A 14357-nucleotide genomic window follows, 5' to 3' on the forward strand; every position below is an offset into this window, starting at 1 on the left:
TCTTTTTGAGTTATTTTTGATATCATTTTAGTCTATATTTAATTTTTAGCGAAGATTTCTTAATGTTTCAAAACATATTACCTTGTTCTTGAAATCTATGGTATTTCTTTTCTTTTCTTCTTTCTTTATTTTATTTTATTTTATTTTATTTTATTTTATTTTATTTTTGAGACAGAGTGTCGCTCTGTCACCCAGGCTGGAGTGCAGTGGCGCATTTTCGGCTCATTGCAACCTCCACTTTCCAGGTTCAAGTGAGTCTCCTGCCTCAGTTTCCCAAGTAACTGGCATTACAGGCACGTGCGACCATGCCCGGCTAATTTTTTTGCATTTTTAGTAGAGTTGGGGTTTCACCATGTTAGTCAGTGTGGTCTTGATCTCCTGACCTCATGATCCACCTGTCTTGGTCTCCCAAAGTGTTGGGATTACAGGCGTGAGCCACCACACCAAGCCTATTTTTATATTCTTAGGAATGTATTCTCATTCTCTGACAATTTTTATTAAAATGTCATCTTTTTGTTCCGTGTCCACAATACCTCCAATTTATATATAGAGATTGACTGTTATTTTATTGATTCTTTTATTTTTGATGCCACCTTTTGGTCATTATTATACACTTTTTCAGCCAATGTTTATTTAGTTTTGTCAGTATGTGCATCACTTCCTATTATTTCAGCCTTCTCAATGTAACTTTTCTACTTGAAATTGATTCTTGATTTTGTCCATAAGAGTTTACAAGAGGAAGGCTTACTCAGTTTTTCTTTCTTTTGTAATGTTTTGCTTTGTTTTCTAAAATGTTTATTTTTGTCCTTGTCTGTTTGTTCTTGATTGATGATGGTTTTGTTGAGCTTATATTATGAGATTGATAATTGTTTATATTTAGCACTTGGGATCTATTTTTTTTATCTTGTATCCTCTGTTTTATTGATGAGAAAAAAATTATCATTCCACTCTTTATTTCTTTGAAAGAATCCACCTTTTCTACTATTTTTCCAGTAGTTTTCTAAGTGCATTTGAATGCATGTTCACTATGATTTGTCTATTTATTATTATAACTTCCTCCTTCTTACAGACTTTACGTAGGCATTAAAATCCCTTAATATAGGCCTTAAAATCCCTTAATATAGGCATTAAAACCCCAAAATCCTGTCCATAAGTTGTATATCTGTGTTTAAAACTTCCATGGATAACTGCAATATTATCACTTGTGTTTTTTTTAGTGTCTTGCTTAATTCTTAGCACCTAGAACTTCTTTCTTTTAAATTCAACCATATTTACTGTATCTATTTATAACCATATTTACATTTAGCATCTGTATTTCTTAGTATCCATTCTTATCAAATTTATGTGTCATTGCTTGAGGTTGAACCTGCTTTACAAGGCCATGCTAATTTAAAAAAAATTCCCACAGAAGCTTTTGTGCAATATTGAAATTCTCACTAGCTTCTTTCTTCTCTGAAATGCCAAAATATTTATATGCCCCATGCAATCAAATGTCAGGTTGCATGTTACATGTTTTTCCTAGGAGTAATTGTATATATATGATTTTTTTTATCATAAACAATGTAAACTGTCTTAAAAGAAAGATATACCTTAATCCTTAATCCAATGTGACAATGAACTAATCTTATAACAGACTTGGATTCTTAAGGAAGTCTGACAAACCATGTAAACTAAAAGTAAAGTATTATGCCATATAGGAATTCAAGCTCATGAAGTACATTCATCTTCACAACAATCTTGGGAGCCATATTTCATCATTTCACTTTACATATTAAGCATCTAAGCCTTGAGGAAGTATAGATCCAAAGTCACACAGTGAAATCACAGTAGAGAAAGAGGTCAAGTTCATTTCTTCTGCTTAGTAGAGTATCTTTACTACTGTTTTATATTTCATATGCTGTTTCCTTGCTTGAAAATTGGGGCTTCTGTGAGATTCAAGGAAGGCTGTGCATGTGCCTTTGCTGTATAAACTGCCAGGCGCTGCATAACTGAAAACCGAGGACGGCTATAATGCCGAACAGCAGAATCCCACCGCGAGGGAGAGGAGCCAAGTCTTTTAGACCTTGGTTAATTACCATGGTGGCCATCTTGTCTTGACCAGGTTCCCCTGAAAGGATTTTATTGGAAGGGTAAAGCACTCAGAAAATCTGAGTATGAGATCAACCCTTTCCATAGCATCATCTCCCCAACAAAGAGCTTTTCTTACTTGCTCATCTAAAAGGAAATAAATATATCGGGTCTCCCATCCTTAGCATTTTTGTTCCCTTGGCCAGAAGTGTGTCTCATCCTGTCAGTCTTGATACCTGTAGAATTTTATAGCTCTCTCTTCTAGGCTTGATGCTGCCTTTGTTATGATTCTTCTTCTAGCCAGGTCTCTAGTGTGGCATGAAAGAGGGATTTGAGGTTATTAGCAAGCTCATTCCAGGCAGAAACGTCTCCCCTACACTTGGCTGGCATAGCTATATAAGCCCTTTATCGTTAGAAAAGCAGAAAACCATTGAAAATTGAAGTGCAATTAGAGCCAATGTACTCCAAAGCAAGTGTATTTACATGTAGGCTAATTAAAGAAATCTTTAAAGAATTCAACATTACAGATGGTACACTGAGGAAAATGTATATTTGGTTATATCCTTCTTTCTCTCTCAGTGCTAAATTGTACAATAAACACGTATTCATTTATAGAATTCTCTCAAGTTGTTATGGCAACTGAAATTTAGGGTCAGACAGAAAATTCATTGTTGCCATTGTTCCCTGAGCCTAAATAAATGAGTTTTAAAATCTGATATGAGCTTTGAACATCATTGAAACAGAGGAAGTTTACTTTTGTTGCCTATGATTTCATGTCTAGATTTCAGTCTCATCTCTGACAAACTTCATTATGTCTTAAAACTTCAGTTTCTTTCCAAATAATCTTGTTCCACATAAAGAATTGAATATCAAGTAATTTAGAGTTAATTTGTATGTGTCAATGTCATTTTTGTTATTTCTAGTGAAAATGTATTTACTTACCTTTTATTTAGGTAATCTTGCAGGGGTTGATACAGACCCTATTTAATGATCTCTAGCATATTTCAGATTTGTTTTCATATCTATAAAATGGGTTTGATAAAACAAGACCCCTTAGAAGCCTATAATAATAAAAACACATGAGAGAAATCTCTTCAAAAATAGCAATTTATAAGGGTATTTTCATGTGCATTTCAAAACTTTCATTTATTCATCCAGAAAATGTGGATAATGCATTTAATTAATATGTGCAAATACACACTAAGAAAAGGCAAAATAAAATACAATTTAATGTTTGTCCTCAGAAACTCACCTGTTAGGCAGTAACCTCGATAAGTTGACGTTCTGGCCAAGGGTGAAGAAAGTATCCAATAGATTGTAATAGGAAAATAATGAATTTCAATTTTAGCCTTTATCGGCAGAGACTATAGCTTGTTTTATTAAGCTGTCTAAACTAATAAGAAATCAGTCTTATTGTCAAAGTATGTACAGAGTACTATGAAAATTCACAGAAAAGATTATCATCCTTTAATAAGGAAGAGGTATCTGATTCTTCTCTTGGCCTGCTACTATTTTCTTGGCCTCAACTCTAATTCTAGCTGTGCCAAGGCTGTGGCACATAGGTCCATGGTGGGGTCGGCTCATTTCTCACAGAAAGCTTCCCACTTCAAGCCCACAATCTGTTTCTCCAGCTTGCTGACCCAGGGCATCTGTGATACCATAGCTTGGGAAATATGCAGAACGTTACTCAGACATACACACATACACAGCCAGAAGTTCAGGAGTATAAGCATGCTCTGGGGCAACCCTGAAACAACAGAGTCAGGAGAGGATAGCTGAATTGCCTTTCCCTGTTAGACAGAGTCCCTTGTGCCTTCTTTTTGATATCGACTCTCAAATAAACTGCATGCATAACTATATTGACTCAGGCTGTGCTTACAGAGAGAGTCTGGGCTAAGGCAATTAATTGCCCTAGGAGTAGACCTTGAAAGCCAGTTCCCAGGAGGGATCCTGCAACTGGATCAATCACCCATGAGATGACAAGAATCTCATTGTTATTAATAAGAGGAGTCCGGGCACGGTGGCTCAAGCCTGTAATCCCAGCACTTTGGGAGGCCGAGACTGGCGGATCATGAGGTCAGGAGATCACGATCATCCTGGCTAACAGGGTGAAACCCCGTCTCTGCTAAAAAATACAAAAAAACTAGCCGGGCGAGGTGGCGGGCGCCTGTAGCCCCAGCTACTCGGGAGGCTGAGGCAGGAGAATGGCGTGAACTCGGGAGGCGGAGCTTGCAGTGAGCTGAGATCCAGCCACTGCACTCCAGCCTGGGCTACAGAGTGAGACTCCGTCTCAAAAAAAAAAAAAAAATTTGCACGTATTACCATTGAAACAACTAAAAGTCTCGTTTGGTAATGTGGCAGAATTGGAATGTGCTTCATGAAGAAGGTGGCAGAACTGAGTTGTGTCATAGCTCTATCCTTTCAGTGGAATAATATTATGATAATCATTAGGCTTTGAGATTGCCCAGCTTGGGTGTGCTGCATGGGAAGCCTTGCAGAAAGAAAATGAAAGGCTCAGGTTAAGCAACCATCATCTCCATGCACTCTAAACACCCACAGAGCCTACAAGGAATTGTTTAAAGATAGTTTATATATAAAGAAACTCTCATCTCCTGTATCGGCAGGCAAGGATGTGTTGAAAATGAGACTTAACTTCTCTTTGATAATGATGGAATGATCGTTGAAAGTCTTAGCTAACAACCAGTCTGAAACTGACTAGCAAAAGTGATGTTTATCTTACAGGATCAGGTACATATGCAGTAAGCCAATAGCTGACATATAGCGTGCTCTCACTAACAGATAGAACACATGGCTGAAGGACCCAAAGGGCCAATGCAGCATCAGCTTCACTTCCATCACTTTCAGTGTCCAACATGTGGAGAGTCTGCTGTTCTTCCCCACAACCTTAGACTCTGCTGGGTTGAAGTCATAGCACACAGAGTCAATATCAGGTTACTTTAGGCTTCTCACGCCTGTGAATCAACTGACAAAAGAAGTATTATAATGAAATGGGTCATAGAACATGAGGAGCTGGGGGTTCTGCTCCAGAGTCACAACATTGGTGTGTGTCTGCCACCAAGGGTGTTCTTTGTGCCCTTCTTTCCAGTGATAAAGGCAAGTGGACAACTGCCGCAATTGAGACCAGCAAGAACAAGGCTAGGATATTAGTTTCATCAGGAATGAGGTCTTTGTCACCCATCAGGCAGGTGACCCACAGAAGGTGGCCAAAGGTGAAGGACATGTAAAATAGGTTGTAATAGGGAAATAATGAATTTCAATTTTAGCCTTTATCAGTGGCTAAAGCTTGTTTTATTAAGCTGCCTATATTAGATCTTTTTTACAGACTTGCAGCTGTCAAACTTTGATGACTCGGTGATATATTAGACGATGTAGGGCACACACAAACAATGCAAGGGTAGACTCTATTAGATGCCTCTTACGTGTAGTGTCACATCCTCATCCAGGACTCGTAATCATTCCATCTGTGACTAGAGCAAATGGTCTTGTACAAGCTTTAGACTACATTGCACTGACAGTGTTACATCTTAAGCCTATATTTCACATCCTTTGTTTACTTCCTGGGCCTTCTTTGCCATCATGGACATCAGTGTGATGGCCTTGGCATGCATTCACAACAGCTAAGAATTACAGAGACAACCCTTACCAATGGGGCACAAGAGACAGACAAATAAATGTCTCTACCTATCATTCCTGGAAGACAATTTGGGGGAAAATTCTACACATTACTAAAAGATACTGCTCAGCTCAAGACTCTGTTAGAAGAGTACTGACCATATCAGCACATTTCTAAATTTTTTAAACCTTATCTAGATCAGTGAACTCCTAGTCCCAAAGATCACCACCCAAATAAACTACACAATGTCTCCTATCTTATCATTGGCTCCACTCTCCACTCAATGGAAAAGTAAGATGAAAAGTGTCATAAAACAGTGGCAACGATTCCTAAGGAATGAAGAAGAGATGTCCAAGTTTTTGACCAGAGATGAGAAGGCATTTGGGACATCATGCTCATAAACAGACAAGAATAAAAGAATTTATCCAATATAAAAAAAAAATAGTCATCAGTAACAGAGAAGCTTACTTTAGAGAGACAATTCTCACTTTAGAGAGACAATTCTCCACCTGTATTAAAAAGTAGAATTGCTAGTGTTGTTGTCAATGTATGAATTTAGATTATTTCTTCACTCATGTAGCAGGCACAGCTCCAATTAGGTAGTTGTGTAGAGTTTATATGAGTGTCAATATAAAGTTATTGTAAGGGCCAGTAGGTGACATAAAGGGTTGTTTTTGTCTAGGTGGAGATTCTAATAAAATGAAGACCACATGTCATTCTAATGCAGACTGCATTATTCAGCTTAAGCTGGTAGCCACGGGGGAGAACAGGCAGATATGTCAGACCTGGTAAGTACTTTTCTTATGTAACTAGAAAAAAATTAAATTAGTGTGGAAATTTAAGAATATTTAAAGAAATAATTTTGCTAAAAATACAACCAATAGTATGGCTCTGTGCAAAATATGGCCCCAGATTTGTGTCTTCTTGTTTAGTTAATGCTCTTTACATTTTAGATAACCCACTCTTTTCTTCAGTTTAGTATTCTGAGCTTGAACCGCCTGTTGTGGAATCAGTAGCAAACATGGATTTAGATCTGTAACCACATCTCAACTATCCCTGTTTTTTGTGTAACTGTAAGGCCTTTAATATCACTTAATCTAAGTTTACTCTTTTATATTATAGTCCAACAATAACAAAAGTACCTAGATAAATATAGTTATAAAATCTAAAAATAAAAAATATAAAGTGTAAACTGAAAGTAATAATAAATACTCAAGCTTCACATTGACAGAAATAAAGTAATCAACTTACATAAAATCCCTGCACAACTCTTTGAACAATGATAATTGCTATTAATAATATTATTCATATCCATATAGTTATTAGTTGTTATCCTTATTTCAAAATTTTACCCCTGTGGTTAACATAGCTACCAATTTCACTTAGTTGATTAACAAACCTTTATTGAGATCTGTCATGTGATTACTTATCCATCATAAATTTATACAAATAGTTAGTCATTCTTCTTTCTTTTTTTCATTTTTTCTTCCTCCTATCCTCTTTTCTCAAATGGAGAAGCTCTGCATTTTCCAGTATCTACCTTTAGGTTATGGCACCATTCAGTAAGTTCAGAAAGATATTCTTTCACCTAAGGGTTCTGGTTCAGGAGTTGTTAGTGAAATGTCACAATAACAAAGACAAATAAGTCAATGCAGTTGGCAGTCTTAATAAATTGATATCAGTTTAGAAAAATAAACTTAATTAGCAGAATAAATTAACTGCAAACTTTAACCTGTTAACCTTGAGTTTTTTTTAACTTCAATATGTAGTTAGAGGTTTCTTTTCATATAGTACTTGGAATTTAGATACATTAACCAGCGTTTCATCAAATGTCGCTTACCATAAGTTAGTTATTGCTTGTTTTTTTTTTTGTATGTCAATTATATGTAAACATGGGGAAGCATTTCTAATTAATGTATTCATCAAATTTTATTTGTTTTAAAATAATTATATTGTCCTTCATTACTAGGTTCTAAAATTGATGTGATACTGAGATACTTAACTGCTAACTGTTGATATAGTTGATTATGTAGATTTTTTAATTCAAAATGCTCAGAACAAGAAGTGTTTTGAATTTGGAATTTTTCTATGTTTTGGAATATTTGCATATACATAATAAGATATCTTTGGAATGGGATCCAAGTCTGAACAGGAAATTTATTTTTGTTTCCTTTACATCTTATATACATAGACTGAAGGTAATTTTATGCAATAGTCTAAATAATTTTGTGCCTGAAACATAGTTTGTATACATTGAACCATCAGAAAGTAAAGGTCTCACTATCTTTGCCACCCATGGGGACAATCCGTGGTTGTTTAGCATCACTGTAATTCCTGATGCTGAATTTCTATACTATCAATAAGCAAATATTTTCTTACATATATTTATGCATTAAAAACCTAATAGTAAAAAAAAAAACCCACATAATTAATACATTGAAAAAATAATGTGTTAAGGGTAACTAAGCACACAGTAACATCACCAGGACACCATATAAACTGCTAAACAACAGCAACAGCAAACAATGGCTGGCTATCAGTCTCCATCTACGTTTCTGTGTTTTGATTAAAAGGTTCATTGTATTTTAGGGGGGAAAGAAACATCAGAAGCAGTTGAGGGACCAGAGAGTGAGTCCTCGAGGGATGAGGAGGCATTCTGTTGGATGACTTTTTAAAATGTTTCCTCCAGAGTCATCTGCATCATTAATGGTTTTTGTCTTAAAAGTCTCTCCTTGATTTTATAACCTAATGTGATTTCTTGTTCTATTATGAACAACTCCTGCTCTAGTCTCTCAATAAGTCCATAACACATTGTCACCATGTCATCAATAGGCACTTTTTCTGCAGTGTTAACAATGTCATCTTCATTATCACTGTTAATCAACATCGCCTTGATTCAGAGCCATTTTTGCTATTTTACCATCAGTCAATGAATGAACAAGTGGAGCCTCATTATTGATATTAAAAACTGCTTCAAGATCTACTTCTTCCAGTTTACCAGTGGACTCTGAAAGTATACTTTTTGCATATATAAGGAGTCCAGGTTTTTTCTTTACTTGACATACTCTTGAATCTCTTAAGGTCACCACCCTGCTCATCATCATCACTGAACACAGTGGGCAGGTCAGAGGCTGTGCCAGACATGTACAACTGTGTCTTTCGTCACTGCGTTCCAAGCATGTAGCATCCTGTATGCTAAAGTCCTTTTGAAAACCTTCCACATCCACACTTCTGTTCACTGCTGCTACAGTATAAGAAAGTGTTTTTATATTTACTCTTCATCGATCTAAGGATAGTGTGGTCACATGGCTGAATTAATGAAGTCACACTTGAGGGAAAGTTCGTGACATAGCATTTCTTTTTATAATAAATTCGGCTGCAGAAGGAGCAGAATGCTCACCAGAAAATAATAAAATATTGCAACCATTATCTAGTCCGGCTTTCCTTCACTGAGTATAAGACACTGGTAAAAAGTATTTGTGCAACCAGTTAGAAAAGGTGTTTCTAGTGATCCATGCCTTTTTGTTAGAATAAGAATGAACTGGTAAAGGAATTACTCCTTGAAAACAGGGAGGATGCATGCTTTTGCCCATCACAGCAAGTTTACACTTATGCATGCCTGCTGCATTAGCACATTCTCCACAGTTATTCTGTCCTCGGCATCCTTAATTTCTACAGGAGCTGTCTCATCAGCTGTAGTCAATGACTTTCTAGGGCAACAAGACCACAACCATGATGTTTCATCAGCATTATAGATTTACTCTGGTGTCCTATTTTTATCAGTGACAGCCTTGGCGAACTTATCAATTAATTTCTCTGCTGTTTCATAATCAGCAGATGCTTTAAAACAAAATATATTTAAAAATCTAATGCTGCATTGTTTCTGATAGTTCTGCAATCAGCATATTCAATACTTACTTTTTTCTTGGTTTCAGTTCATCGTGACAGATCTTTGATTGTTTCATGACCAGCATATCTTTAAACGGCATTTCTTTACTATAATGCTGATGAATCCACTCTTTAAAAACATGATCAAAATCTTCATTGTTATCTTTCTGCAATGTCTTATGTTCCATTTATCACTAACTTTTGTTCATCATTTTCAGCATATAATTTCAACAATTTATCTTTCTGTTTCTTTAGGTCATGTATGGTGGTCATTCCAACACCATGCTCTTCTGCATGATGTTTTCCACTTACACCACCATCCAGTTTCTCCAACAGCTTGACTTTCTGTGTTGTAGATAAATATAAATGCTTCCACTTTGTCTTAATACTTTTACCCGTAGGAGTACATATAGACCTTTTAGACGTTTTCTTTTCTTTTCTTTTCTTTTTTTTTTTTTTTTTTTTTTTTTTTTGAGACAGAGTTTCCCTCTTGTCACCCAGGATGAAGTGCAGTTGTATGATCTCAGCTCACTGCAACCTCTGCCTCCCAAGTTCAAGCAATTCTCCCACCTCAGCCTCCCAAGTACAAGTAGCTGGGACTACAGGCACCTGCCACCATGCCCAGCTAATTTTTGTATTTTTAGTAGAGACAGGGTTTCCACCATTTGGCCAGGCTGGTCTTCAACTCCTGACCCCAGGTGATCCACCCACTTCAGCCTCTCAGAGTGCTGGGACAACAGGAGTCAGCCAGCATGCCTGGCCTTTTTGACATTTTCAAAAAAATTGTTACATTATAGAGCAGATAATAATAATAATACTAATAATAAAACACACAAACACAGTAATTAATGCATGTAGATCTTGGCCCCATTTGGAGCATTTTGAGGAATCTGCTGTTGGCACAACCACCCTGTACTTGTGCTATTTTATTGCACTTTGTGTTTATGTGGAATAATCTAGGCATAAGTAAATAATATATATTACAGTCAAAGCAGGCTAAGAAGGTTCTCACTCTTGGGAATGCTGAATAAATCATGTGTTGTGGACCTGCATTTTGACTGCAGATTATTACATGAGGTCACATATGAAATTTTCCACTGTGGCATAATGTCAGTGCTTAAAAAGTTTCAGATTTTGGAGTACTATATTTCAAATTTTGGATTTTCCTATTTTGGATGCTCAACCTGTAAAAGGTAGTAAATCATACCTTCTTAGGAAATGTTCCAAATTTCAATATCACTCATTTACTAGTCTAATATGTTGGCATTTTTAAACCAAAAAAAATAGTATTTATTTCACCTGCACACATGCTATAAATGATCCATGTAAGCATACATGATCATTTTCTCCCAAAGGTCTGATGAAACAGTTTTGCTCATCCTCCTCAAACAATCTGTTTTTGCCTTTATTCGTGTTTATTTGAGGAGGTCCAGAGTTCTCATTTTTGTGTTAGTCACTCAACAGAAGTGGCCAAGAAGATTTTGAGCTGCTCTGTGTTCTCAGTGTTGCACTGAGTGCTAGAGAATAAAAAAGCTAAATAAGGTAATGTTTTTGTTCTGAACAGCCCCGTTGATTAAAATAAAGTAAAATAAATTTTTAACTGTCTACACTTCCAAAATATATATGTAAGTAGTAATGTGAAAGTTTTAAAACACTTCTTGAGGATGGGGCTAAGTTTCATAAGAACTTTGGTGTCATATTAAATAAGATTATTGAGTTCATTAAATGAATAGTGAAATGATGTGAGTTCAGACAGAAAAGAAACAACAGGAACACCAAATATTTAAAAACGTCTGTACTTTTAAAATGTTATGGTTTTAGGAACTTCAAATTCTTTTTTCAGGAATCAACAATAGTGTAAGAGCAAAAACTGTGTGCTTTGCTGATGATCCTGATTCCAAAATCAATGCAAGTCATTAAAAATATTAAGCATGAGCATTACATGGTCAGATTTACAGTTTAGCAATAGCACTCTGCCATCAATGGGGGAGGTAAAGAATGGTGAAAACACAGATAACAGTTATGGAACATTACAAGAATGCAGAAAAATAATTAGTATTTTCAGCCAAAAGCTTGGTAATTGGTGCAAATATGAAGTAGATAGGAACTATCTTAAACAAAATGAATTATTAGGGGTTACTACCTGGTTATATATAGGGATTTCCGGGAGTGTTAATAGGAGAACAGTAATTAAAATAGGTAACAAGAAAGTAGCATGAGTAGGGGGAATGTAAAATAAGTTAATTTTTGAGCCTGCTAATGCAGTTGGATCTGAGGGGCGACCTGGTGGGGAGTCTGGTAAACAATGGGGTAGACTTATTGAAGGGTATAGCTTAGACTGTAGTTCTAGGAATGTGGCATACATTTGCAAGTTATGCATTCATGCAGGTGCTAGAAGTGGTGGGTATAGATGAGTCCTGTATAAACCAAGGACATTTTATTGGGAAGCTAAAAAAAATGTAACTCAAAGAAGGGAACATAGAGAAGTCAAAGGACCCATTGTTAAGTCTTCCCCATGAGAATCACTCTCTTTCTTTAGCATCCAACAATAATTACATGCCAATAAAAGCAATATTATCTTTAATTCTAACCTTGAATTATAGATGCTTGTTGCATGCCTTATCTGCTTTATCATTTTGTAATACAGGGGAAAAGAGATGGGGGCAAGATTTGTGACTAGTGATTAGTTTTTGCTTGTTTGTTTGTTTGTTGTTTAGTTTTCCAGAGTGTTTCACACATTGCTTTTAATACTTGTGGTTGCTCACTGAACATGTTTCAAATTTACATACAATTGAACAAACTACTCTAAGATAACATAAAAAATATAACCCAAATGAAGAGAAAATGGACCAACTGGAGCATCAAGAAAGGAGGTGACTTTCAAGGAGAATTCTGGAATAGATATTTAAACAAAGCCATAAACCTCATTTCCACAAGGAGCAAAGGGGAGGGTGTATTCCAGTGTCTGGGAACTGAAAGCATGAGCACCTGGTGCTGAAAGAAGTAGAGACAAATAAAATGCCTTGTGCACTGTTTCTCAAGGAGTTTCACATCTAGGTGTAAGAATAAAGAAACATCCAAGAGTGGAAAAGAAAGGCTACTCTATTGACTGTTCCATTATAAGACACAGATTATATGTACCAGAGAATCAGGAGAGAAAGAACATATTTTACAAAATCTCTTATGAATAATTGTGTGTGCATGTATGCAAGTGCGTTTATGTGTGAACATGAACTCAGTTTTATACAAAAGAATTTTACATAGCTGTAATTTTTGACCTCACTCTTATTAGGCCTTTTTTATTGCTAGTTGAGTGATGTACGCAGTTAAGAGTAAAGTCCAGAGAGGAAGTCACTTGTTCAAAATCACAAATATAATAAATTTAAAATCCAGAGTAAGTGTCATAGATATTGCACTCCCAAACCAGTTCTCTAAAAAGTGTTTTCTACCACAATGGTCTGATAACTAGCAGGCTGACTCTGAAGCATCTCTCTACAAGTTATCTGCTAGAAATTCCTTTGCATGACTCTCTCCTAATAATCTGGTAGAGGAGAGTGTCACTGAAAAGACAGATGGCCAATTGAGGGAGTTAGCTGATAACAACACTTTGACTGATGATGGAAGCCTCCTACAGCTCTTGCACTTCTCTTGGGTTGCACTATAGGTGGAAGAAGACCGCTGTAATTGATGCCACATGCTTAATAAAGGCATAGCTTAGTTCAGAGTAGCACTAGGAGCTGTATTGAATCTGTTTTGAAAGGACCTCCTGTATGCCACCCTTGTCTGCTCCCTAGCTCAGCCTGGTTGGGAAGACATTGTTTGTAGAAATCTATTATTTTGTTACTGTCAGCCTAGCTGCTGCCAAGTTGTAGAATCTATCCCATCCCAGACACTTTCTTGCTGTTCAAAGGAACATCAGATTTTAGAGCCAGAGATTACTTATACAATTATCGAATTAATTAATTCACTGACAGGGAAACAGTGACCCAAACCTGTTTCCTGGACTCTGTAGCTCACATATGTTGTTAATGAAAAAGCTATGGTGATATTCATAAAGTATTTATGTTTAAAACAGTCTCAAGGGTAATTTTTAAAAACTACCTTCTGAATATAATTTCCTGTTAAAGAAAAAAGACCCTGAAAGATAGTCAGAGCCTCTATCTCAATTCAATTATATATATATATATATATAAAAATGGATATCTATCATATGCCAAACAATTTTCCTTATCACTGGTGATTCATAGATAAAATGTGCTGACCAGTAATGAGAACCCCATCAAGAACCAAGAACTGCCTGACCTTTAAGGGATGGCAGAGTTAGACAAAGGCTTGAATTTTACAAAACTCCACGGCACTACGGATGAGAAAGAAAAACACATTAATTTTGAAAACGTATACTTGGTTATACATGACTTAACACGAAATCATACATAAGACACCGAACACTTTTCTAGTCCACCATGATACAATATATCTCGACATCAAACCTAAACAACCTTAAAAACAGGGGGGGATGTACTTTCTGAAGAAAAAGTTTCAGCTCCATCTTTTATCTTAAATTTGGATCACTTACGCAAAAGGCATCTGATAAACACTTTATGTGCCAAAGACTGGTATAAACAAACGATAGCCCTTCAACAGAGACGTTACAATGAATGAGCACAAAACGCTCTGTTTGTATATGGAGAAAAGAAGAAAGAAAACTTCATTTATATTTTATTCTGCCAAATGTGCTGCATGTCTCTAAAAAAAACACAAACGCATG

The sequence above is a fragment of the Chlorocebus sabaeus genome, chromosome 8, assembly GCF_047675955.1.
Source record: "Chlorocebus sabaeus isolate Y175 chromosome 8, mChlSab1.0.hap1, whole genome shotgun sequence".
Classification (NCBI taxonomy): Eukaryota; Metazoa; Chordata; class Mammalia; order Primates; family Cercopithecidae; genus Chlorocebus; species Chlorocebus sabaeus.